General features: G+C 40.4%; 1 long non-coding RNA gene across 1 annotated transcript in view; it reads right to left on the bottom strand.

The window, feature by feature from the left end:
* Positions 1-1,522: 1,522 nt before the first annotated feature.
* LOC137185598 (uncharacterized) overlaps positions 1,523-27,055 on the bottom strand; it is a 77,786-nt gene continuing 52,253 nt past the window's right edge. The window contains exons 2-4 of the long non-coding RNA XR_010928889.1: positions 4,468-4,598; positions 3,482-3,537; positions 1,523-1,770 (exon numbers count right to left, since the gene is read on the bottom strand). This is a non-coding gene — a long non-coding RNA (uncharacterized lncRNA). The remainder of the gene's footprint in view (positions 1,771-3,481; positions 3,538-4,467; positions 4,599-27,055) is intronic.

The raw sequence follows: 27,055 nt of genomic DNA, 5'->3' as shown, positions 1-27,055 counted from the left end.
TTCCTGTAGAAAAAGAGTATACCATATGGGTGGTCCCATTATGAATATACCATTATTAAGTATGTAAGTGGATAGCTGTTTGAATGAAAAGCAGTGTAAATGATATACTGCAATACTGCAATCTTCTAATGTAACACTGAGAGAAAACAGATTGAACAAAATTTTTATCAACAACAACACAATATTTCTATGGTCTGGGTTTCTGTATGTCTCAGAGAAACAGTTTTGTTGGCTTTTAAAAAATATTTAACCATAACCATGATCTTTTCCTAACCTCTTCCAAGTATTTAAACTGCCTGCCTTGTGTATAGACTGATAAATGTGCTTTTGACTATTCTGACATAATATGTGCCTTTGTGCTGTTGAATATTGTTGTTCTGCTATAGACTCGCTAATGTCATTAATCCACTTTCTAAAATTGTGATATTTGTATTTATAGATTGTTTTTACATGTGTAAATGAATTGTATATGTGTACCTTTGTTTGCAAACTCGCTTGCCTCAAATTGGCCCTTGAGGGACGAATAAAGAATTTCGAAATGAACTGAATAGAACTGAATAAACTCAAAGCTTTACTAATTAATATTTTTACACTAACATTGAACCAAATGACCCTATCTACTGAGATGTGATATAGAATTGAAATGAGAATGAAAAGAATTATTATCCAGCTTTGCGTTTCTATAGAGCTTTTTAGTCTCTTTTCTTTTTGGGGGGGTTTTATGATACATTTTTATAAAAATTACATTTCCAGCAACAGGCAGCTTTTCATTACAGTCACATTCTGAGTATGTGCATCATGTATATACAGTGTTGTAATTTCATATATCTGCTGCTTCCGATTTCACACATTGTGTTACATTTGCAGGAGGCTGCAGCAGTGGAGCGGCCCAGTACGTAAATCCTGAGGTGTGTGTGCGAGAGATGGACTGGTCCTGACAGTGTTGTAAGTGCTATACAGTTAAACAATAGTGCGCAGTGAGGAAGCACCCGTGCTGAGGGTGTCATATATTACAAGAAAGGCAGCCTCCAAACAAATTATGGCTGTGTCTTTGTGTTGTTCTTAGCCCTCCATCTCTCCCTCTCCCTCCCTCTCTCTTTCCTAGTGTTATATATTTTCACACCTCAGTGAGTCCATTGCGCACACACACACACACTCTGCTTGTCTGACTGTCTCCTCCACCCTCCTCCCTGTCGTTCCTTCTTTCCCTCTTCCTCCTCTACTGCATTTTCCTTCTTATTTCTCTTTCTCACTTCATATCACCCTTCCTCACTCTCCCTCTCTCTCCTCCCCCCCTCCTCTCCCTCCTCCCTCCCCCTCTCTCTTGGGTCATGTTGCAGCAGCTCCAGCAGAAATAATAGGAGCAAAGGCGTGAGGTTGTTATTTGCATAGAAATAGCATGACGCCCCAGGCAGCTTCAGGAGAAGGACACAGAGATCATTTGTCTCAAAATTTTAATGAAAACTTTTGCTGAGACAGAGATTTCTTTCCCTCTACATCCCCCCCCCCTCTCTTTCCTCTCCTTCCCCAATTTCTATTCTTCCTCTGTACCTTCCATACCGTCCGATCCTTGCGCTCTCTCTTCTTCTCTTCTCTTTCTGTAGTAGCACAGTGCGATTTGAAATTAGATGACACATCAGTATTGTGCTGCTGTGCACCACCAGAACGTCATTCTTACTGGTGGTTCGTCAAACATTACAGGAAACACTGAAGAGTCGAGATGTCTCTGGTTAGGACAGTTTGTAGACAGTAACATGTCTGGTAAAGTGGCTGAAACACAAAAAAGAAAGAATTTGCATCAACTAATTTAGCCATTACAAACATGCAGAGCAGCTCTGTATTGTTGTAAAAATGCTCCTTATAAATGCTCTTGATTACTGAGGAAATGTTATAATTTTTGTTGTTGTTGTCGTTGTTCAACTTCAGACAGCTACAATGTTGTAAATTGGAAATTGATGTGTAAATACAACCATGAATACGATTGTATTAACAACATGCAAGTTGATTTATAAAACATAAATAAACACACACACATATGTACACAATATACAAGTAGTTTTTATGAAATGTATAAATTGCATTTACTATGTATGTTGATATAGAAAACATTTTATGAATTGAATTTCATATATGTCATTTGATTTATAAATGTTATAAACCATAGTCTATACAATAAGTCATTTTAAATATCCTTTAATAAAACTTTTCCAAATAATATTTAAGATACATAGATCAATTTAAAAATGTATAAATCATTTTTATATAAGTTGATTTAGACCACATTTTATAAATGTACACATGCTATATAAGTTGATTTCAAATACATTTTATGAATCATGTAAAATCAAATAAAAATATTATAAATCATGTTTAAAATATATACAGTAAGTTAATTAATTAATTTTTCTAAACAAGTCACCAAGTTTCTAAGACGGACCAATTACACAGTGAACCATATTTGATGTTTTGAAAAAAAAAGTGAATAATGTAGTGTCATAAAAACATGCATCATCAATAAGATCAATGCAGTGGAGTTCTATTCAAAGGATACCCAGCACACAATAACAACACAAGTGTTTTTCATTAATCAGTGACAGTACTGTGCTTATCTGTGAGTATCATCTCATCTCATTGCATCACAACCAGACTTGATTTTATTTATGATGCATAAAAGAAGATTTAGGTCCTGCAGGTTTCTGAAAAAATAATATCAAAGTTTTGTTCTACTTGTGCATGCTAGCTTTTGAATCATCACATCAGAAGTCATACAGCGGTTTAGCCACTTTTTATTCATCACTACATCACTCAGTATAATGCAGCAAATGAAAAGAGACCTGTTTGTTTACTCTGGTGAATCACATTCCTTGTATATGCAAATAGATTTACTCTGATTCAAGCCATGTCCAGACTGAATATACTATACCCATGTTCTGACACTGACCATTCCCTCCACTCTTGCCCTTGGTAAGGCCGGTGTGACTGCTCTGCTGCTGAGCTGCATGGCTCAGCCTGGGCAGGGAGGCTCAGTGTTGGCTTGGCGCTGGGCGTTTGACTGGCCGCTCTGCTGATGTGCTCAGACAAGTCATGGGGCTCAGTGCTAGGCTGGATGCCAACTAGAGTTGCACCGATATATGATGCCGATATTAGGCTGTTATTAAATGTTGGATAAGGCCCTTCACGTTGGTCCATCTCTTATATTGTGAAGCTTCCACATAAAAAGTGTCTTTAATAACTTAAGTTTTCATTGCAGTTTTATTTATTATTTTACTAAAGTTCCTGAGGATTGAACTTATATAGTGGTGGGTGACCAAGGAAATAATTTCAGTGCTCAGCTGCCAAAATCCTTATTAGAGAAGCTCTGTTGAGAAGTGTCGATAAGCATCAATTGTTACCATGCGCTCACAACAATTAGGCTTTACAAGCAGCAGAGAGTTCTTGACAGAACATCATGCCCTGACTTTTGCCCCTCAGGCTGCCCTACCTTCTCCGTGGTGGTTGTTGGGGCTGTATGCAGTCGGAAAGGAAGACCTGCAAACACTAATTGGGGAAAAAAGTACTCTCACTTTCTGTGTATGTGTTTAAGGCTAAAACAACAAAAAAAACCTATACTTTCATTTACAATAAATATTCTCCTAAAAATATGCTTGAATTGAATATCAGTCAAAGATATACATTGTAATACTTTATTTATGATAAAGTATCTGGTCTCTCTCAATTAAACAAAAACAAGAAAACTTTGCATTTCTAATTTTTTTGTCATACTACTGCACATTATACAAACTTTGTTATTTGTCAATTTGTCAAGATTACAGGCTACAAATGCATAATGATGAAATGATGGCCACAACTACAAATATAACAAAGTCGATCTCATCCTTTAGGAGCCTATTAAAACAATTTCATTAGTCTGGGTTTGACACAGACGTTTTTGTGTCACATGATGTCTAAATGCTGTTTCACAGGCCCTTCAACCCCTGACAGGTGAATATTTCTGAAGAAACACTATATACTGTACAGTAGCTCTTACGTTTCAGCAGGTCAGCTGATTTGAAACTTTTTCAGTTAGTGTTAGGCACACTAGGCTTCTCTCCTGCACCTGCCCTGTTTCACTGGGCTTCACCTCAGTCTTATGTCAGTCAAACTGGCTCCATCCGCTGGGGTTTAACTCAACCAATGAAATTATTTCTGCCACAGAAACAGCTCTGCCTCTGGGAAATGTTTGTGTAACTAAGACTCCAATCTGCTCCCCTGTATTGTCACACACACACACACACACACACACATTTACATACACTATCACCCACCTTCACCCCCTGTGGTGCCCGTGAAGGATGCACTCCCCACACAGCTGCCACCAAGTGGGGGAGTGGGTGGGTGGTGCAGGGCGACCCCAGACGGTGAGGGCCATCGGGCCAACCCACTGACACTGCAACACCTCCCCCCCATCACCCCACCCACACAACTTACCCAACTCCGCCCTCTTGACCGACACCTCACCGGGACGCCCCACTGCAGGGTGCTTCAGAGCGCAGTAGGGTGATGATGATGGTGGTGGTGGTAGGGGGGGTGGTCATCTAGACATTCTCCCCAGCCTGCACCTGTGAGACGGAGGAGGGCGGAGGGAATAGAGGAAGCATCCGTGTCATTAACAAACGCATCGTAGTCATCTTGATCCGGTTATCGTGCAGCTCCACTCAGCCGAGAGCAAACTGGGAGAGAAAAGAGACCTCCCAGTATGAGGGTGGGGCTCTAGGTGCCAGGGAGGAGGGGGGGGGGGGAGGAAGTCTGCAGTAATCTGTGTAAACACACGCTGGCCTCTCTCCTCTCTTCTAGAATATTAATCGAGTTTCTGACAGGGAGAGGAGGTGTGTGTATGTGTTGAGGCAGAGTGTACAGAGTGACAACCTCTGTGTTTACTCGCCTGTCGATGTGTATGTGTGTGTGTGTCTGTTTGTGCATTGAGGTAGGGATCGTACAGGCGGCGAGATCTTCTCTGTTTGCTATCTCGCCCCGGCGTCTGCATGCACGAATCTGTGTGTATGTGTGTGTGTGTGTCTCATACGTCCACCAATCCAAGGTGACCGTGCTGGCTGATGCCTGAGGGCCTCCGGGGCGCCACTGACAGCTTTAGGTGCGAGTCAGAGATTTGTAGCCCTACCTCCTCCTCCTCCCACCAGTACCCATAACCCACCGGGGCCATAAACCAACTGCAATACCCCCCCAACAGGAGTGATGGCTAAAGAGGTTAAAACAAAAGATGAGAGGTGGGTTGATACAAAGACACCCCCTTCCCCCAGTTTGGGACAGCGAGCCTGATGGATGGTGAGGGGAGTGAGGGGAGCAAATCTGACCTTGAAGGTCAAAGGTCAAGGGTTGAAACAGGGGAAAGGAAAATGAGTTCAGTGGCCCCTATGCCATTCTTCATGTAGCTGCTGCCGCCTCTGGACACACACGAGTACTCACACGCACACACACACACGTTTCCTATCATTGCTGTAAATGTGCACATGACTTACATACAGTATTTACTAAAAGCATGTCATGCAGTCCGAGCTCACCTTCAGTTTGTCCATCTGTCTGCTTTATATTCAATAAAGTTTCATCACATGTCATCCCTCTGCTGATGAATCATCGAATCCTGCCATTCTGGTTTTTCCTTATTGGGATTCATGGTCACATTCATTTCAAGCCACAGCAATATGCATGGAACAAATGCCCGTAAACACTACATGCCTTTCTGTTTTAATATGTATATTTCTATCCTGTTGCGTACTGTTGGTCGGTTTGTTTCCCACTGTGACACCATGTGAAGGCTACGCCTGAGCTGCATGCTGCACAGCTCCCAGCAGAGCAGGTTGTCTGCATGAACTAAGGCCTGAACATGTGTGGGGGGGGGGGTTTGTGTATGCATGTTTAGCAGAAGCATATGTTGCTTTTATGTGGAAGTAGCCTTAATGTATATGTGCTTTTAATACTTTTAATTGCTAATTTTATTTTTTATTTTTAACTGATGATTTTATGATTATATGTTAATTTACACTTTTACTTGCTACATTTTAAAAACATCTGAAAGAGTATTTTTTTGTAAAGGCCCCTTTAAACAAAACCAAGGCATTTTGGTCTGGCAACTTGCAACATGCAACAAAGGTCCGTGGCCAGACTTGAACCAGGGACATTACAATTATGGCCAGTGGTACAATACAGTATATACATTGTGGTCATACCCCTTGACCAACTGGACACTCCAGTCTCCTTCTGTTGGAGTGTGTTGGTAAAAAAGTGACAAAACAGTTAAGGACAACACATGACACACAAGAGCTGTCTACATCGAGCTGAGACATGTTTTCTTTATCCTTTCTGTTGTTGTTGTACTGCTGTGGACTGTAAACAGCATTTGGATTTTTTGTGTATGCAAATACACAAGAAAATGACAATAAACTAAGTCTTGAATCTCGAGTACATGCCGTATCATGTAGTGTCCCGAAATGTGTTGCTGATAGCACTTCCACAGTATGTGGGAGAGAATGTGAGAAAATTGCTGCTCTCTGTTTTGATGCTGGGAAATAGGACAGTACTGTATAGTGATGTGTGTGATCGCAGGTTGATGTGCATCTTGACCTCACCATTGTGTTTATCTTTCTTTCTTAGTATCTATGTTTTTTATTGTGTATGTTAAATTGTGTGCACACACTGCAAACAAATTTCCTTCTGGGATAATAATTAAGTTAATCTTAATCTTAATAAACTTAAAAACTGACAAGGATGCACACATCAGGGAAGACAGTGAACACTTGTGGTTCCGTTGATACAACTTTGGGTGACTGCGTATGTGGACATATTCACACATGTGCAACAGGTGAATATAGCCTGCACACACCTGTACAGTCTGGTGCCTTCATACATTTTGGGCTGAAATTGGACATCTGAAAGGATGTCTGTGCAAACCTTTGCAGCATAGAGTGTAAAAGAATAATGTCATCACACATTTGTTTGTGGACTCCTGTTTTGAAGCCTTGAGTTTGCTATTTTGACCATCACCATCTTGGATTTTTGGAGCCAGAAGTGACCATATTTGGATGTGAGGGTGGAGCTGACCATAGCGCTAGCTGCTAGCTTGGTTAGCACAGTGCATTTACAGTCTATGGTTAACTGTGATAATGCTAATGCTAACTTTCGCTAGTGAAAAACAGGCTTCAAACCATAAAACAAATTGTACTTACTGGAAAAACTGAACATCTGACTCCTTAGAGGGTCTTTTAGTACAACCAAATGCTTAATAAGACTTTTTAGGCGACCAAAATGTTACAATTAACTTTCATGAACTGAAAACACACTGAAATAGTGACGACTAAGGCTATACCTATACTCTGTGAATCTGGGGTTATGCCATGGTTATGTTACCTAACCGATGTTTAGTAGTGACTTATTAGTCACAACATATCCACGCCCTAAAGCATACCCTGAATTATCATCAAACTTAAATTAAATGGGACTATAATTTATAAAATGAACATCATGCTGATTTGAAGAAGTGGTTGAGACCATAAACTCATTAGGAAAGTGTTTACTGAGGTAATAAATCAAGTACGGTCATTTTCTCATAGACTTCCATACAATCCCACTTCTTTTTGGAGCCAGCGGAGTCACCCCCTGATGGCCATTAGGGGGACTGCATGTCACTTGCTTTGCAGACATGGACATATCCTTTATTCTTTATTTGCATCCCTATTAGCTTCCACAAAATGACTGCTAGTCTTCCTGTGATCCACAAAAAAAAACAGGTAAAAAAATTAATACAGAATCAACAAACAAGAAAAGGCAGAACAAGCAAAACAACTGATGTGTTTTACTCCTAAAATGCCACTGAGTTGTACTGATTCATATTTTAGGTTCGGATGTGTTATTTTGCTCACATGCTTATTTTTAAGCTTTGGCACAATTTCTCTCAGTTTTAATAACATTTTAACTACCAACTTTATTGCTGAGATCTGGAGATGCTAGACAGTCTTATGGACAAACCCAAAATGACAAGCAACATGAGCAATCATCAGTCTTTTAAATACTTTATTTATTTATTTATGCATTTACACTGTTATTTGGATAGTGTGACAGTGTAGATACGGACAGCAAAGATGGGAGTGAGAGAGGAGTATGTTATGTAACAAAAGTAAAGGCTGGACTCAAACCAGAGACATTGAGGTTATATGGCCAATACTTGACTGCCAGGAGGCCCCAGATCAGAATAACCTTTAGAAAAATATGTGTGCACTGTGAACACAATTACAGTGTGTGTATTTTCAACTGGTAGTCTACGAAGTAACTTCAATGTTAAAATTTAGTACTAAATCTTTATGTTTTGATCTCTCCTCCCTTACACTTGTGATCTGATTGTGCCGCCACATGTGTGGATGACCACAAACACACACACTTCCTCCCCTGTGTGTGTGGTGTGAGGGTGTCAGCACTCTGGGTCTGCCCTGCATGGGGCAGAGTTATGTGCCAGGGAACAGATGGTGGTGGCTGGGCGGGAGGGCGTCAGGGCACAGAGGCAGCAGGCACAGCGAGAACGCTGCCGATCCTGTGGCCTCGGCTGGGTGAGAACAAGCAAAATCCTGATGCAGGTTTTTTTTTTCCTTCACTGGAACAAACACTGCATTATTCTTCTGGTAGGAAAAGTTGCACCCGCAGCACAATGCTGGCACAAAATGGAAGGCAGCCAGTTTCTGGATTGTTGTGTAGGTACTGTACTTCACTCAAGTTGGTCTCAAACATGCTATCACTATGTGGATATATTTCAGTCATGGCTATATGACCCTTGGTTGGTACTGCACATAAGTAGGATACATGTTATTTAAAAAAAAAGTGTGAATGACCTAATCACTATTTTATGGTTGCAACATCATCTGACAAAATCAACATACATACAGGTTAATGACAACAGCTGAGCTGCATTATCATCTATGTCGACATGTAAAAGAAAGTTAGAGACAACAGACAGTTGTCCTCTTAACATTACTGCCACAGACAAAGCTGGTAAAAATTGTTCAGTCTCCTCCTGCTCTCTGTGATCACCTCTAGTGTGTTTTAACACAGTCAAATTAATTATATAGTTGTTCTCATTTACATATTTTTCAGTTTCTGTTGTCAGACAACAGAATGAGTATGAAATAGTGATTTAATCATAGCTCACAACCAGTGGTCATTCCCAAGCTGCTGAGCCATGTGATAAGGTAATATAAATAATGATAAAATAATTTTATAATTACTATGATTTGACAAAATCAACATAAATATAGGTTAATAACAACATTTCTATTGTGTAAGCCTCAACAGCATTGTCTTCTTAACTTAACGGCCACACAGCCCCGTCCCTCACTGGGCAGCTTATGTCATTGTTTTGCAAGAACAGTTTTAGTTTGGATGAAAGGCTGAAACGCAGAGAAGACTTATTTACAAATTTAGCCGGCTTAGTATGGACATACCATGATAGTGAATGGATGCTTTAAAATTCTTATCACCTTTTCTAGGATTCATGGTTTTTGAGTCTCCATACATCCTATCACCACTTTAGTTGTCAGTAGAGTTGAAGAGTGGGTGAAATATGACATTTTACCTTCATGTTAATCTGCAGGCAGAAGGGTCAGTTGGGTCAGCAGTTGAGTTGTTGAATTAATTCAAATGATGGAACCTGTCACATAAAAACCCATGTCGACACTGAATACATCATCCAGCATGAGTTAAAGATTTCCTTTCACTGACATGACTATTTCACAGTAAGCTGGGTAAGTCACTAATGTTATGCAACAACAAAATATGCTACAATTTACACTGAAATTCAACTGAATGAAATTTTAATTTTGGCCTAACTCACTCTGTTCACCATGCTGTATTTGGGGGACCTTTAGTTACAGGCCTCTAGTCTTTGTGCTAAACTAAGCTAGAAATGTCCATGATGTAGACCTGTCTAGTGGACACAGAGATGATATAGATGAGAAATTTCCAAAAATCTCAATGTTCTTTTAAACAGTATCAAGCACAAACCTTTCATCCGTACAAAATTACCTAACTTACTCTTTGCTAAAAAATAATGTAATATATTTTTCCTCCAAGAACAATAATCAACCTTAAGACACAAACACATTTTGTTAGTTTAATACAGTTTACTGGTGGTCGGCATTGCACTACCAGACCTACAGGCATAACAAAAGATGTGCACCTGAAGCACAAAAAACAAATTGGATTGTATTGCTCATAGTCATTTATCTTCTGTATGTATTTTAGGTAAGCAGCTGCTGCAAGAATAAGCATGAATAAGATATTTAAATATGTTATCTTTCCTTTCATGAAAGCAAACAGCTGTAGACATAAGACTCCATAAAAAGGGAGAAAAAGTCAGAAATGCCTACAAACCTGCTGTCGTCCATCCTCTCATCCCATTTAAGGCGAGCACAACACACTGCAGTGAAATGAGACGACACAGTTTGTCATGGCGCCTGTCGATAGTCAGGAGGGATGGCACATCACCTTGGGACCTCCCTGGGGGGCTTAATACACACAGGCCACCCTGGACATCCACGGACGCCCTCCGTGACCCCCAGCACGTACTCCTTCTCTCTCATTCTCTCTCTCTTGCTGTCACACACGCTGATGAAATGTTCTTTAATACCCAATCGACAGTATTGACATCCCCCTGGGTAGCAGGGTCCCCCGAGGGGCATAAGAGAGATATTGATTTTGGGGGACTGTGGGTCCGTTGTCCCCCCGGTGACATGTCCCCAGTCCTGCTGCTATTATTGGGAGATTAGTGGGGCTATTACACCTCGCAGGCCAGATGGAAGTGACGCTGGGAGGAGTGGCAGCCAGATAACCCTCTATGTGAACTTCTTGGAGGAGAATTAGCTGCTGTCAAAGATTGCAACCAACTCCAGCATATGTGAACAAACACCAAAGTTTGACACAGTTCTACCCAGTGTTTCAGATTCAGAGCAGATAAATGTTTAATCTGACAACATGGGACCAGGTGAGGTGTTTCGATGTAACAAACAAGTGAATGCAGCTGAGAGATACATAACGACTTATGCTGCATTCAAACACTATCAGCAAAATGGGAAAAACATCATCTTACAATGAAAATGATTCTGCATGGTTACTGCTAGCCCTGTGGTTGCACCAAGCCTATATTAACAATTTATATCACAGCACCTATATTTGAAGTGGTTGGATAACACTGTTAACTAAATATAAACATTGTGTAGACTATATGCATAGCTCCTTTTTTAAAGAATAAGGCTGGCTTTTTTCTGTATTTTTCTTTAGCTGAAGTTAGCCAAAGTTTCCCAGAAACTAGAGCCTTCTGCAGTTAGCTACAGTTGCTAATCCAGCCCCACTTTCTGTGTTAACTTTGAGTCACATTTAGAGACAAGAGTTTGAAACAGATTGGACAGGTTTATCTTGGAAAGTTTGAGGAGGCTCATGGTGCTTCCTTTGGTGCAAAGTGAAACCATGGGCCTTATTTTAACAGTCTAAGTGCACGGTCTGAAGTGCATGGCGCAAGTGCATTTAGGATGTGTCCAAATCCACTTTTGCTAGTTTAACGGTAGAAAAAATGGTCGACGCGCCAGGCACATGGTTCAAAAGGGGTTGTCCTTAGTCTCTTAATTAATCATGGGTGTGTTTTGGGCGTAACATGCAATAAACCAATCAGAGTGTCATCTGCCATTCCCTTTAGAAGCCAGGTGCACTTGCACCTTGGCAGATTGCTATTATGATGGCACATTTGCCAAGTAGTAAGAAGGAACACTTCTCTGCAGAGTAAACAGAGGGAAGTGAAGTGAAAGTGCACGGTCCATAATGAGCACACTGGCCTCTGCTGCTCCTGAACCCTCCCGTGGCCCCAGTCAACCAGTTTAAGATCCTGTTCATTAACTTGTTACAAATTTCTTTTCGTTTGATTTTTGAAAGGTTTGTTTTTTTTATCATAGCTTTGGTTCTCTTTAAAATCGTTTTGCTCAGTCATGGAATTACAAGTCAAATCTGCGGGGTTTTAATTGCTGAAAGTATAGAAACCTGATCACTGTACTCTCAAAAATGTTAAAGAATATTTGTTAAATATTGTTCAGAAATTAAATCATTCAATTTAATCATGTAAAAAAATCATTATACACAGTTATCAGGACTTGATGAGCTCTCCAAGGTGCTGATCCTGCTGCTGGCAGCAGCTAAAAACTGTGCAGATTTATTTCCTTCTTTAGTTTAATCATTGTTTTCACCTCATTTATTTCCTCATGTGTTCCTCATGTCATCATGTATTGATGCAGCAAGAAAGGTGATCCGTGTCTGATCTGTTGTTGTCCGTTTGCTTGACAGACACCCTCAACCTGACGGGTCGATTAAAATGTGTATTGCTATGATTTAGTCAAATAATTAGAAAGTTTCATCCGTCATTGCTGCGATTAGTTAATTCTGATAAATATTAGGACTAACCATTATGACATGTACTTTTAAAAATATGTTGATGTACATAATAATAATCGTTCACAATTTTTTTGTGTTAAAAGTAACGCAAAAGTTACTTTCCCTAGTAACTAATTACTCTTTATATGCAGTAATTGGTAAAGCAATTCAATTACTAGTAACTAGTAACCGTAACTAATTACTAATTTTTCAGTAACTTGCCCAACACTGGCAGTAACAGAATCTTGATTCATATTTGATCAGAATGTTAATGCTTGACATCAGATTGACAACGATGTTAGTTCCGCCCATTGCGCTGATTGGCTAATCGCTAATCCCCCCATGGCACTCACTGGATCGATCACTGAGAAACTGTCGTTTCATGTCATGATGCCAGACCAACAGAATCAGTCAATTAAACTCATAGAGTGGGTGGATTCAAAGGTTTGGACCCAGGCAACGTTCAGTATGTATAAACCATAGACTGTATATAAAGATGGATCAATGACAGCTCCCCAACAGGAGATATATAAAATATCTGGTTGCTGGTATCAACATAGGTCATAAATCCCCCCCCCCTCCATGTTAGCGGATTGGGCCAAGCTAAAAAGTCAAAGTGCACGTCAAACAATTTTTTCCAATGATGGTTTCTCTCATTTTTGGTTGTTCTTATCATGCTGATGTATGTTCAAATGCTCATTTTTCTGATAAGTTTGTTTTTAATTAGTTATTTGATGATATAAAAAGTGGGTGTGACGTCATGATTGACAGCTGTGATTGACAGCTGCTCTCAAATCTCCATCAGATGTGGCAGACGAGCTGAATGACTGCAGCAGTTTTGTGTGGAAGACACTAATGTATGTTTTCATCCGTGATTCACTACCAGCTGTAGCTGCTAGTTACTGGCTGGTAAATGATGTCACACAAGGAAGATGGCAGCTCCTGAAAACCCAACATTTTGCCTTCACTTTTGCATAGCAGCAGGAAGTGGAGGAGCATCGTCCATCTTTATATACGGTCTATAGTCATAGCACTAATGGGCACCTGACTATTCGTTTAACAAAGCACTAACTCTAACCCTTTAAAACAAACCTTGATCTCCATCAATCTAACCAAGAGGTTTTTGGGTCTAAACCATACCTAACTATAGTGTTGTTGCATCATGAAACATATTTACTTTTAAGCACTGATATGTATGGAGGTACAGACAAATGTTATCCTGCCTACAGTGTACCTGACAACAGGGCCAACAGATCAGAAAACATCTGTGTCGTTCTGAAGTGAATGGACCAACAACGTGTTTTATTGTTTATTTGGAGGCCTTATTACATAGTTGCAGTGCAGACAAGGTAGAAAATGAGACTTTTAAAACATTGTCACTGAAATACTCCTAGGTTTCTCACATTCCTGTCTGGCAATATAGTTGTAATTTATATAAAGATTGCTGATGTTTGAGAATAAACCATGTTGACCTATAAAACAATAAAAATGTTTCCAATGCCAGTGCTTTGCCAATAAATCAGTAAATACGCAACTTCAGATGTATAAAAAGGCAATAGCGAGTTGTTAGCCATATTGTGGAGGAACTTTGAGTTTGGAACATACTGAACATACAGATTAAGTGAATTATGCTGCAGGCATGGTTTGAGAAGTTTTTAAAGATGATATGGATTAGAGGTTTATAAGGGTACTCACTGATGCTGATACTGATACTCAAAAGATTGAATTTTGGTGAAGTAACCTTCTCTTTTAAAACATCAAAAGTCATTTGATTTCTGCAGATCTCCTGAATGCTTCAAACTCACTCACAGCCTTTGTCCCTCTTGCTTTTGACCTCCCATAAGTTGAGATGGTGAGCTGGAATTCACTGTGGCTCAGCTGAAATGGCGATTATTGGCACAGTGCTCTGGGCTCTGCACCCTGCCCTGTGGAGCTGGGATGACCTCTGCAGGACGGGGGGGCTCAGTGATTGATTAGCTGGTCTGGGAGGACCACCACTCCCCCACAGGCTAGGGCATATGGAGCCGCGTGTCCTATGGACAGCTGCGTCGGCAACACTCATCCTCACTGTATGTGTGTGTTAGAGATTCCAGCCTTGTTATTATGTATTGGTTCTCTTGGTTGCATCTCTTACTGCAGCCTTAGCTCTGCATCATGTTGTGCTTCTGCTCCAGTTTAGTGTGTGCTAACTAAAATTAGGATTTTAAATTTGACTGACTGATTTGTCTAAAACACATACACAGTAAAAGTACAACTTTAGTACTCAAATCTATTTATGTTCCGCAGAAATATTCCCGTCCACATACTTCTGTATACTTTTGGTCTGGGTCTGAAATCTTAATGTTACAGCATACAATAATATTTTAGACGATAGTGTGCTTCCACGGTTGTGTCTGTGTGAGCAATTTAATTTGTTTGTCGAAGTATGTATTCCCTCAGATTACAAAGCACAAAATCACCAACAATGTCAACAAACCTCAACCTCTCTGATTTGTTCGGCAATCCATAACACACGTGTGGAGTTGTGCTCATTAAGAGCAGTTTCCTATTTTAGAAAAACCAGTCAAGCCAGTCAGAGGTTTTTGGGTGGTTTAAGAATGACAGCCTGGCTGATACTGGATCTTTGATACAGATACAGATATCAGTATTTGAGGGTTAAAAAACATAATAACAGTGTTACAGGTGATATTAATGCCTTAAATGTTAAAAGAATAAAAGAATTAAAGATTAAAAGAACTGCAGCCATGATATATTATAAGCTGTTGAAAAATAAGTACCAACTGGTGGACAAACTATGCAATGGCATCAGTGTTTCTAAATGAACTCTAACATATAGTATCTTTGGCATTTTTGTACAGCAACCACTGCTATCAACTGTACATGTTGGCTCAGTTGACCTATTAGTGGGGCTCTGTTAAACTGCTACAAAAATGGCGCCAAGCATCAATGTTTTTGCAGCTATATGTATGAACTTACTAAGTTAACTTACAAAAATAATAACTGAAATCTACATGGACACTTAAGTGATATAAGGTATCTGTAACCGCTACCACAACTTGTGGCAATTGAAAATAATGAGACAAATACAGCAGTCACTACTGATTGGTTAGGGCAAAAATAACACCAGCTCCCAAATAGAAAACTGCTAACACAAACACAACAGACTGAATGATAAAGTGAAAACAAAAAGGCAGTTTATTCAGATTATCAGGCTAGGCTGCAGCTTAATCACTACAACTTTATATCCATCCTGTGGAGGTCATAGAAAAGTAGTGCATTAATGTCATCTTTTTCCTTAAAGCTAATGTGATTTCAGTCAATTTGTGTTTTAAGACAACCCAGTCTCACATCAAAATGTGTAACAGCTATCTTGGTCCACAGTGCAAAACGTATTAGTTTCACAATAACACCTCTAAAATTGTGAGATGTGTATGTTTTTTGACCTGTTCTTTTTTATTGGTTTGCGTCCACGTCATGTCATCAAGTTTCTGTCCGCTCAAACTTATTCTCAGTGGAAAATGCTATATTTTAAGATAGTTTCGGCATTAAATGCGTTTTGATGAAATTTCTAGTGAGAGATGTGCATTTTATTTTCATAATCTTCGTTCAGTGAAGTTTTTGTTTAGTTTTCTCGTGTCTTTTAATGCACTGATCAGGAGTAGCGCTCCTAATGATGATGGCAACTCCTCCGTTACCTCTTAAAAAAGAGTGCAAAAGTAGTGATAACCTGATGTTTCCTATAATGCAATATGAACGCATTGTTTGGTGTTTCTGTTCCTTCAGGTGAAGTTGGCAGGCTGCAGCAGCCGGTGGTGCACACTCATGAGTATGTATGTGTGTGAGGAGGAGAAGCAGCAGGTAGCGGTATCAGGGAGCACCAGGAGGAGTGCTGACTGAGCACTCGGCCGGCTCTGTGAGAGTCGGCCTGCAGCACTGGCAAAATCCCGGGACCTGAAGTATCTTTTTGGCCGCCCACTCCTGCCCGCAGCAAAGTTAAAACCTTGCTTGCTCCCACCAAGATTTGCGTCGGGTCTTGCGGGACCCTCGGGATCCCCATTCCAAAGCAAGCATTGTGGATAACATGCGTTCACTTTGCCATTCATTCTTTATTCACCCAGCTACATTAACAAGCTTTACATTCTACAATGCTCTCCAATTACACCAGTCTCAACTGTTTCATCCAAATTATATATGTAGTATATAAAGCATATACCCCTACAGACACACATACCACCTTACAACGCCTCCACTTTCTATCAATCATCCCATCACACAAACGCTTGCACCAGCAACTTCTAAATGGACTGACTTCATATTTTAATTTAGTGTATGTGGCTTAAAAGTGGGATGGCTGGTTGTGGTGTGCGGGTGGGGGATGAAGCAGAAGAAAAGAAAAAAAAAAAAACAGATGATTTGCAGAGGTAAGTTCAAGTGGATATCTGTCCGGGGTTAAAAGTGAAAGTAATTCATTACGGGGCGATAGTGCTTGGTGATATTCCTCATCTTGACGCTTTGCGCCATGGCAGTTGAGAGGGGTGAGGTGAAGGGGAGGGTGAAACGGCCAACAGTGGCGGGAAGAGGCTGGGGGTGAACAACATCTACCGGCCCTATTGGAGGAGGAGGGACAGCGATGAAGGGATAAGGGCCAAATTGATGGTCATATTTTACAGTGGGTCAGTGTGGATCGTGCTGTCCAACACTGTAATTACAAGTTTGGTTAGAGGAGAGGGAGGGGTAGAGAGGGAGAGAGAGGGGAAGAAGAGAGACAGTAGTCTTTGTCATGGCTGTAAATGAACAGCCAGGCTTAATTGAGTGGTAACCTCTGAAGCTGTTGTGCTAACGCTGCAGAGAGATGGGGAGATGGAGGGAGAGAGGGGTAAAAAAAAAAAAAAAGAAGAGAGAAGTGCTGATAAGGCCTTTTGTGTTCGTCAGTTTGCTGCTGTATCCTTCCCCACCCTGCTCGCTACTACACAACACTACTGAAGGATCTCTCATAGACACGCACTGAATGGATTAAATCTGCACAAGGCAACATTTTAATGCAAGAAGACTTTCCATTTCCAGACATTGTGATACCATAGATTCACACTATTTGCATGAATGCAACGAATAACACATAAAATGACCTAGCGACCTCTTGTGGTTGTGTGAATTATGACTGAGAAGCAAAGGTAGAGGTAGCATAACGTTGTAGAGAGGAAGGTGAGTGGACGGGCAGCCATACAAAGCATCTAACTTTGAAAACACTCATATGAATTGATTTATAACTATCACATGCATTCCAGAAGGCAATGACAAGGCAATTTTGTTATATTATAGATATTATTGTACTACTAATTCTTGTAAACTGTGATATGATTGTATTCTATAATACAATCACATCACTATTTACAAGAATTAGGTGGTAAAAGGATCATAATTTGTGTATGAAATTGTAAAACATTTGTATAATCTTATATGATGATGAAATGATAATAATACTCTATAATGTTATGATTGTTATTTAGACTGTGTCTCTTTTCATTTTATGGCTGTATTTTGTGAAGCACACTTTTCCACACAGAGTAAAAATCCACCACAACACTACCAAAACAAAGTTGATTCTCAGAAATGACCATAAAGCTGAGTCAAGCCACAAACAGTTAAAATACTGTACATTAGTACAATAGTGGCTGGAGACTTTATTTACCTCAGTGGCAGAGAGAAGCAAGCCTTTATTTGGGACAAGCTTATATTAGAGACAGGCCTTTATTTCTAATTACATCTGTTCCCCAGTGAATACAAACTCAAAACTTCCTGCATGTTTACCTGTTGTAATGAAATTCAGTATAATTGACCACAGCATTAATTCTATCAGTACAAGCAGTATGAGTCATGTGATACCTTTGGTTTGATTGACAGGAGCTAAACATTGATCGTGGAAAATGGAAATGTGGAAGAACTGGAATTAGTTGGTGGATTCTGTCTGAAAATAGACAGTCAGAGCAGCACTAAAAATCACTGGGTCAAAATGTATCCAATCCAATTTAGGTCAATATAGCACCAACACAATACTGGATTTATGTTACCAAGAAAACCACTCAAAACAAAAGGTTGCTGTGGCCCAAGTGTTATTTTTTATTTTACTGTTGGGTCATTTACCGAACTGAAGCTTTATAATCTACCCTTTTTAAACTCACATGTCACGGTTTGTAACTGATTGTTAAAAACTCGTGTCTCTTTTGAATGTCATACGCACATCGTTTTGTAGAAGTAACAATACATTTAATTTGACAGTTTTCAGCTAAAACTTGAGCTTGTTGTGTGAATGGGTCAAAGTAACAGATTGCTACTGATGTTGAATTGGTGCTATATTGACCCAAACTGGGTAAAAATTTGACTCAGTGATTTTTAGTGTATGGAATGACTCTTGCTGTGGGACATTATAATAAATTTACTATGTAAGCTGTTGTAGCAGGTACATTACAGCCTTTATTTGATTGTGCTGACCATGATCCTGGCTATTAATTGAATCTTTCATTATTTGAATACTGGCTTTTATGTCAGAATCTACAGTAGTGTTATCAGGAAAAACTGAACATTAGATGGCGACTTGAATTTACTGTTTCAAAGTTTAATGCAGATTATCTGTAGCAAACGTACACAACTTAAAATTCATGTTTTGTTCTTCATGATAATCAAACAAATCAACTCTAAAGAAGACTCTGAAGAAACCTTGTAGCCACTGTGGCTGCAGGATCTTTCTATAAGATGAGAGCTTTCCATAAACTGTCCCATGTAATGTGTAGTACCACTCACAAATCAAAGGCATTTCTAGGCAGCGAACTTTTACTCAGACATGTAGTGACTAGGCCAAAACCCTGTAAATAAAGGGAATAAAATCTGAGCAGAAAAGTCCAGGATTCTCTTAGAAAGCTGTTGCAAAGTAGAATCTCTTTGGTGCCGAGCTAGCAAGGACAGGTTCATCTTGATACTGTTTGGGGTAGCTAATTGGCAAGGTAAAGCTAGCATGTATAATCCACTAGCACTTGCTAAAAGTCTTGAGTTTGTTGTAGTTTTTTTTCAACAGGGAAAAATAAGTGGTATGCTAAGTCCTTGACGGTTCATCAGTGCTCAGTTAAGCAGGAGATAAATCCAGGAACAGTATGATAAGACTTCATAGGAGGGGAGTGCAATATATGTAGCTGAGTCCTGGGCTTCTCATCATGCTATGACTTTCACTGCAACACTCCTGGTTCGATCGCTAGGGAGCGCTCTGAAATACAAGTCCCAAAAAGTTACAGAGGAAAACCTTTAATACTTGTCTATGTCTGTCTTTGTGCTTCAGTCATTCCCTCCTCCTATCTTCTCCATTTCTCTCTCCGTCTTCCACTCTCCTCTTCCTATCTGTGTTTCTTTTCAATTCTCCTCTGCTCTAATTTTCCGTTCTCATCCCAGCCAGTGCGATTGTGGCGTCTCATCACAATTTTGGCAGACATTTCTTTTCATTTTTCTTTCCTCATCTCCTGTCTTATTTTTGGAAGGCCACATCAACCGCCCCCCTCCACCCCCCACACCCCCACACCCCCACAACCCGCTATTTCTTTTCCTCTTTTCTCCTCCGTCTCTCTCTTTTCCTGCAATCTTTCGGCTCGTCATTTAGGACGGCTTGTTTCTTTCAATGTTCCGAGGTAATGGTGGAGTACAGCGGGCCTGCCGTCGGAGAGAAAGAGGGGAACAATTTGTTCCTTTTGCAGTGAGTGGGGACGGTTGTGATCAAGGGTGTGATCTGCAAACGCACACGGCTGCTCGCACAGACACTCACGTATATACACGCAAACACGCACAAGTACACACAAAGCGATGATGATGAGGCCATTTCCTCCCTCATCTCCAGATCCTCATCTAACCGCTAATGAAAAACATGACAATTACCCACAACTCCTTGCACCTCAGCCTTCAGCAGAAGTAATCCTGGTGCCGATATGAAGTCAGCTTGTCGTTTTGCTTCCACTGTCCCTTCCTCTCTTCCAACTGTCCATCCCTTTTCCCTGTCCATTTCCAGAGGAGCTGGGCATTGTGAGCGTTCAGCGACAATGATAACTGCTGGATGGTTGTAAGAATGTGATTGGAATTGGAGATATGGTATAGCATTACTTACATGGGCCAGTGGGGGACTGACAAAGGCTATGTTGAGGGTAATGAACAGTGGATTAAGGGTGAGTAATGAAGCACTGAGGATTATCATTTGGTACCATGGGAGCATCATGGAGCATTCATTTTGTTAGTGAATCTGTGCATGTGTGTGTGCATGTGTGTGTGTGCTCTCATTCTGTAAACCTATAGTCCAGTATCAGATTTAATTATCACCATTATTCTCAGGTCAGATCTCCAGTAAATGAAGAAATAAATGATTTTTAAATTGAAAGTAGTTTAAGTGAAAATTAGGAGATTCCTGACCTCATTGTCTATCAGCAAAGGCAACTTTAAAATTCAGAATTTTAATGAATCGTGTGCAGTCTTTCTGTGCTGCGTGCATGATTACATGCATGCATATTTGATGAGGCGATTCTCCGCCGTGCAGTCCACCTGACAGTGCATCATCTCATGACACTTTTCTACCTCTCTGCACTAGGTGACAGCGAGGTGTCAGTTATGATGGCAATTTAATTAATTTTGTTTGTCCTGCTCACTGATAGTCATGGACCACTGGGTATCCATGTTTCTGCTGTTGGGACTGATGCAGAGCGGTGAGATAGTGGATAGTGTGTGTGTGTGTGTGTGTGTGTGTGTGTGTAGGGATATAGCCCAGGCTAGGCTGAGCCAGTTGTACTGTTATTCTTTAGCTATGTTTAGTTGTTTAGAGTCAGCATTTGTTCTTAAGGGAATATTAAGTTGGATACTGGGGTCAATGTAAAATGTTTCCTCAAAGCTGCCAGCTTAAATACACTCAATACTGACTGAGATAATAGTTTTCCTGCCTATAGAATACAACTTCTGAAAGATATCTTACAATACCCACTTGTAAATGCTGTTGCCAGGTTTTGGAGTTGAGCTGTAATCATGCCATGTCAGCAGAGTGGGAAAAGCAGGAAAACCTCCCGTTATCCTGACCTGAGAGCTTTCATATATTTGTAGATACAATGTTAGTCTGTTGATCAATATCCTGACAACTATAACATAGGTTGCCATTGAATGTGGTACAGATATTCATGGTCCCCAGAGGATGAACCCTACTGACTTTGGCAACCCCCTGATGTTTCATTTTGCGCCACCATGAGGTTGATATTTGTGTGGTGAAATATCTAGATAATTATTTGATAGATATATTCTAATAACTTTAGTGATCCTCTGATTTTTCCTCTAGCGCCACCAGCAGGTCAAAGTTTTCTCTCATGCTGTGATTTACCTCAACATCTACTTGATCGATTGTCACAATCGCACACACATACGATGTATTCTGATGATTTTGGTGATTCTCTGACTTATCCTCAAGCGCCATCATGAGGTTGACTTTTTAGCTCTTTATTGAAATATCTTGTCAGCTATTGAATGGATTGTTATGAAGTTTGGTTCACACATTCATTGTCCCCAGAGGATGAACAGTAATAACTTTGATCTCCTGATTTTTCATCTAGTGCCATCATCTGGTCAATTTTAATTTGTAAAAATACTTTGACATTCCCATCAGCCTCAGCTATACTTACTTGTATTTGGTGCTAATTAGCAAATGTTTGCATGCTAACACGCAAAACCAACACAGTGAACATGGTTAACATTAACCTGCTAGCATTGTCACTGTGAGCATGTTGCTGATGTGAAAATTCAGATTGTCACAGTTCACAGGGTTGCTAGCAGTGCTGTGGACTCTTAGCTCTGGCCAGTGGTTGTATCTATAATGACAACATTGTGAGTATTTGTTGAAATATCAAAATGTTGTCATTGCTAAAAATGGGCCCAATGTTTTAAAATGTTTTAATTAATACCAGGCCTAACTACATATATGTAACATGATATGGTAAAAAAAGGTAACTTAGGCTTAAAGCCAAACATTCTTTTTACAACTTGGCTTTTATTTTTGTTGCTCTGGCCATTGGATTCTATTGGTTAATATTTTATTCACCAAAGTAATTTCTTAGATGTCTTTATGCAATGTTCCAAATAATAATAATTTTGAAAAAGAAGACATGATATAAACAAACCTTTAAACACAATGGCCAAACAGAACATGCTAATACCACAATTAATCACAATCAATTAATCACCACAATTAAAATAAACCATGTCAAATACCAGCGCGCAGGTCGGTTACATCGCTATCTCAGTCTCTGTCCTCTGCTCCGCTGTTACATCTATCTGCTACATGACGCATATTTCCTAATTTGGACATCACTCCTAGAGTTGGGGGTGTTCCCCAGAGATAGAGCTGAGCTTCTGACACATGCTGCATGAACACTTATTGTAACACTTCAATTTTCTAAAATTAAAAGTGTAATAAAAACAAAAACAGAATTTTTAAGCCTCTTTCCACTTTTATTCAAATACAAATACAAATAATTTTGCTGCCTCAACAAATACAGATACAAATACAAATACTGCACATCCCTAGCACGAATCATGCACTGGCAGGTGTGTGTTTGAAATTACTGAATGTGTGTCATTAGATATGACACATACGACACATACGACACATACATTAATACAGTAAACACTTAATGAATGTCATTTTTTCTGTTTATTACTTCAATAAAATGCTTATAATGTGTTGTAGTGGGTATAAACAATTTATTCATTGTTATAAATTTGTTACATACTGCTTATAAATGCAAATGTGGTTAAAGTAAAGTGTTACCACAGAGGGCTTCAAACACTTTACTCTGAGAATTGTCCTTTAGAAAGCGGTCAGACCACTCTGGATAAAGCGGATGCAGGAGAGCGAATCCACCTGCTTTAGTGCCACTTTGATTATTCATAGAAAATGCAGACTAGGGACTATGGGAGTAAAATGTGGGTGGGTAAAGAAACAGGGAAAGAAGAAGGTGGAGGGGGAGGGAAGGGGCATCGGTGTAAATAAATAAACAAATAAATAAATAATAAACAATCAAGGCACCCCTCGCTGCATACACTGCAAGGAACCAATCGGCACCCTGGCTGAACGCCCTGGAAATTGTGTGTAATGAGTAGGAAAAGATTAGAGGGAGCTCTTGCTAGGCTGTAAATTGACATTAGTAAAAGAAAACTCTTTTACTAGGCGGGCCCAGCAGTCTCATTTAGACAACAGAGGAAGGGGGTGGGGGCTGGGACAAACACTGAGATGGGGAATAAAGTGTGTGAAGACGCAAAGATTATAGCTGGAGTGCAGCCTTGCTATTGTGTGCTGTTAGAGTGCTGCATTTAAAGTGCATGCTTCACTTTCCAAATGTAATAGTTAAATTATATTCTGTCAGGAGAATGAAGGAAGAGGTTGGAATATGTTTAATCAGGCTTTAACAATCATATTTAAATTCAGATGTTGACATTTGACCAGAACACAACTGGCAATGAATAACTTACTGCTGTTTTCTTTATATGATGCCATGTAGTAAAGTAGCCCTTTCAAAGCTGCACTAATCAATATTTTTATATCAACAATGGATCAACTCAGTGTAATGTGAAAAGTGTCAACTTGTAGTGATGAACCTACAGACAATTATCACCAACTCTGCAGTTCTCCACAGCTCTATGGAGCATTTAAGCATCTTTCAGCTCATTATTTTGGTTTTACGGCCCCCGACTTTACTGTTTTGCTTCAGTCTCGGAGCTCTCATCAACCTGGATTCCAGATACAGCTATTTTCTTTGAAAGAGCTCTGATAAACCCTCTGCACACTACCCGCCCAGCACCAAACAGCAAAGTCTGTGATTAGCTGGTGAACATAGTGTAAGATATAGAGCCAGATATTTACCTCAAGACCTGCTGAAGACCAAAAAAAGGCCAAAAAGAGAGTGAATATTGGACTTCAGAATATGAACATCTTAGCTCTGCATACAAAAGTGGTGATATCATCCCTCTGTTTTTATTATTATTTACAAAAAGGAGAATTATTTCATTTTTAATGGGTTTACAGTAAAGAGAGCCAGTAGAGGTGGGGAATGACAGAAGTGAATGACAGTGTCAGTGTGAATGTAAATGTCCTTTGAAATTCCCAAGATTAAACATGACAGAGCCTCATTTTCAGGTATTCAGTCAGAACGACTGGAGGCAAAGGTATCGGTGCCTTGTGTGATATCAACAGGCCATTCATCTGAATGCTGCTGTTAGACTCTGGAACAATTCACACCTGTCTGCAAGTCACCTGTCCAACACAAGCCAAGTAACAAAAATCTGTAGAGACGTCACCTGTTTTCACTGTCATTTGCTGCCATCACTAGACATGGCTTAGTTTCTCTCTTGAAATCTGATGAAGTGTTTCAGACTCGTCCATACTGACCTTCCATACTTCACTTGTTAGGTACAACTTCCACTGTGCCTTAGTGTGTTACTTTTACAGATGGCGCAAGTATACATACATATGGTAATATTAAAGGGACAGTCTGTAGTTTGTCTACTCTTTGTGCTGTACTAAGATGTGGATTATGTTAGGTATTTCCTACCTTCAGAGCATTGACAAACATGCTAAACTACTCTATATTAAATGTTTAAACCCACTGACCCATATCATACTATTGATATTACTCCATGTACCCTAACCAACTGCATGATGTGCATATGTACCATAACACAACTTGCCTATAATTTCAAACAACCATAACCTTCTCTACAGTCATCTGTACATGCCTCTGATTCTCAACAAATCCACACAGATTCAAGTTCAACATCTCTGGTCTTAAGTTCTGACCAGACATCCTTGCAATGGGCCAGTTTCCTGTCAACCAGTACACATTTCACTTATCGATACTCTTATTACAGGTTATTGTGTATAACATCATCAGATAATGCCTGAAATGCAACATGTGCATATTAAATAACTTAATATATCTGATTGATGTGCTTTTGCAACATTTCTGACCATCATCACCAACTGACAACACACACACACACACACACACGCACACACATTCAAACACACAGGATGTTTATATATTTATGTTTGTGTTGCACTCCCCACCCGAACTGAGCAATTCTTGTAACTATGCAGTTGGAATAATAACAGCCTCACCGGCTAATGATGATAATGGTGCTGGCGATTACCACAGCACAAGAAAAGAACGACGGGGGGAAGGGGGAAGTTGGGTATGGATATCGCTGGACGACAAAAGATTGCATAATTTTGTCTCTTTTTTTGCTCCTCATCCATCCACTCACACTTTCTTATACCCCATCCCTCCATTTCTTTGCTTTCTTTCTTATTTTTGCTTTTTTTTTTCTTTGCTTCCCACATTATGCACCTTCTGTCCCTCTCCACCGCCCAGTCTTCCGCCTTTCCTTCCTCCACCCCCCCCCCCCCCCCCCCCCCCCTTCCTCTCTCACCCTGTAACCTCCTCCCTCCTCCACCCCCTTCTCTCTTTCTGGCTAATTTAAAATTTGTCAGACGCTTGCGTCTTCTGGATGGCTGGCCTTTGATATTTTGCGAGCTCCATTTGGCACAAACAAGCCTGCGGCCCTGGTGCATCCTGCTGACTGCTGCACTAGTGGCAGGCCCCCGCCATTTATCTTAGCCCTGGCCACCCAATGCTTACTCATTACAGGAGCCTCGGCACCAGCTTAACCCCCACCTCTCTGCCGACTGCGCACATGCAAACACACTTAAAAACAGCCGAATCGTGTGTGCGTGTGTGTGTGTGTGTGTGCGCATAAACATAAGCAAATGCATATCAGCAAACACACTCATACCCCATGGACACATGGGAAGGAGCATGCAGACGCAGAGACACGTGCTTGCAAATTCAAACACGCACACATCCTGGGATCATTGCTCATATTCTCAGTGGTTCCCCCCCCCACAGAGGTAAATGCCTACCTTTCACCATACAGTATGAGCCCATCTCTGTATGTTTTATAGTCGAGGTTAAATGCTCCATCTTTTCACCTCCCCACTGGCTCTCAATGCTCTCCACAAGTGTTTTCTCTACATGTTAAAGAGACAGTGTGTGTTCCAGCGTTTACGGTTTCCTGCGCCTACCGATCAAGCGTGTTTGCTAACTTGAGCGTCGCATTTGTGTGTTAATGCCTATGACCTGACCCCCGAGGAGAAATGTGTCAATCAGCGTGCTTGCAGAGATCACTCCTGCTCTGATTAGGCTTTTCTTTTCTTTCACACGCAGCTCATATTCAGCATGGAACTCACTTTGATGTTTCCTGACCCAGTTGAAGCTCATGTTGCTTCAGTCCTGCGTTCCAAATTGAGTCTCCTGACACTTTTTTTTGTTGATCTTAAAGTAGGTGAGTGGCAGTAAGTAAAGATAGGGATCCTTGAACTCAGTTTGTCAGATCGCTGGATTGGTGGCAGCAGGCGGGAGCGACGACTATCTGGCTGGAGTGCATGAATGCGTACGAGCTGAACACATACACACACACACACGCGTGCGCGCGCTACTTACAAAGCCTCACACTTCTCTGTCTATTCAGGAATCCAGCCAGCTGT

Source organism: Thunnus thynnus, chromosome 7, assembly GCF_963924715.1.
Source record: "Thunnus thynnus chromosome 7, fThuThy2.1, whole genome shotgun sequence".
NCBI classification, from domain to species: domain Eukaryota; kingdom Metazoa; phylum Chordata; class Actinopteri; order Scombriformes; family Scombridae; genus Thunnus; species Thunnus thynnus.
The sequence above is the reverse complement of the archived record's forward strand: the minus strand, read 5'-3'. Positions and strand labels throughout refer to the sequence as shown.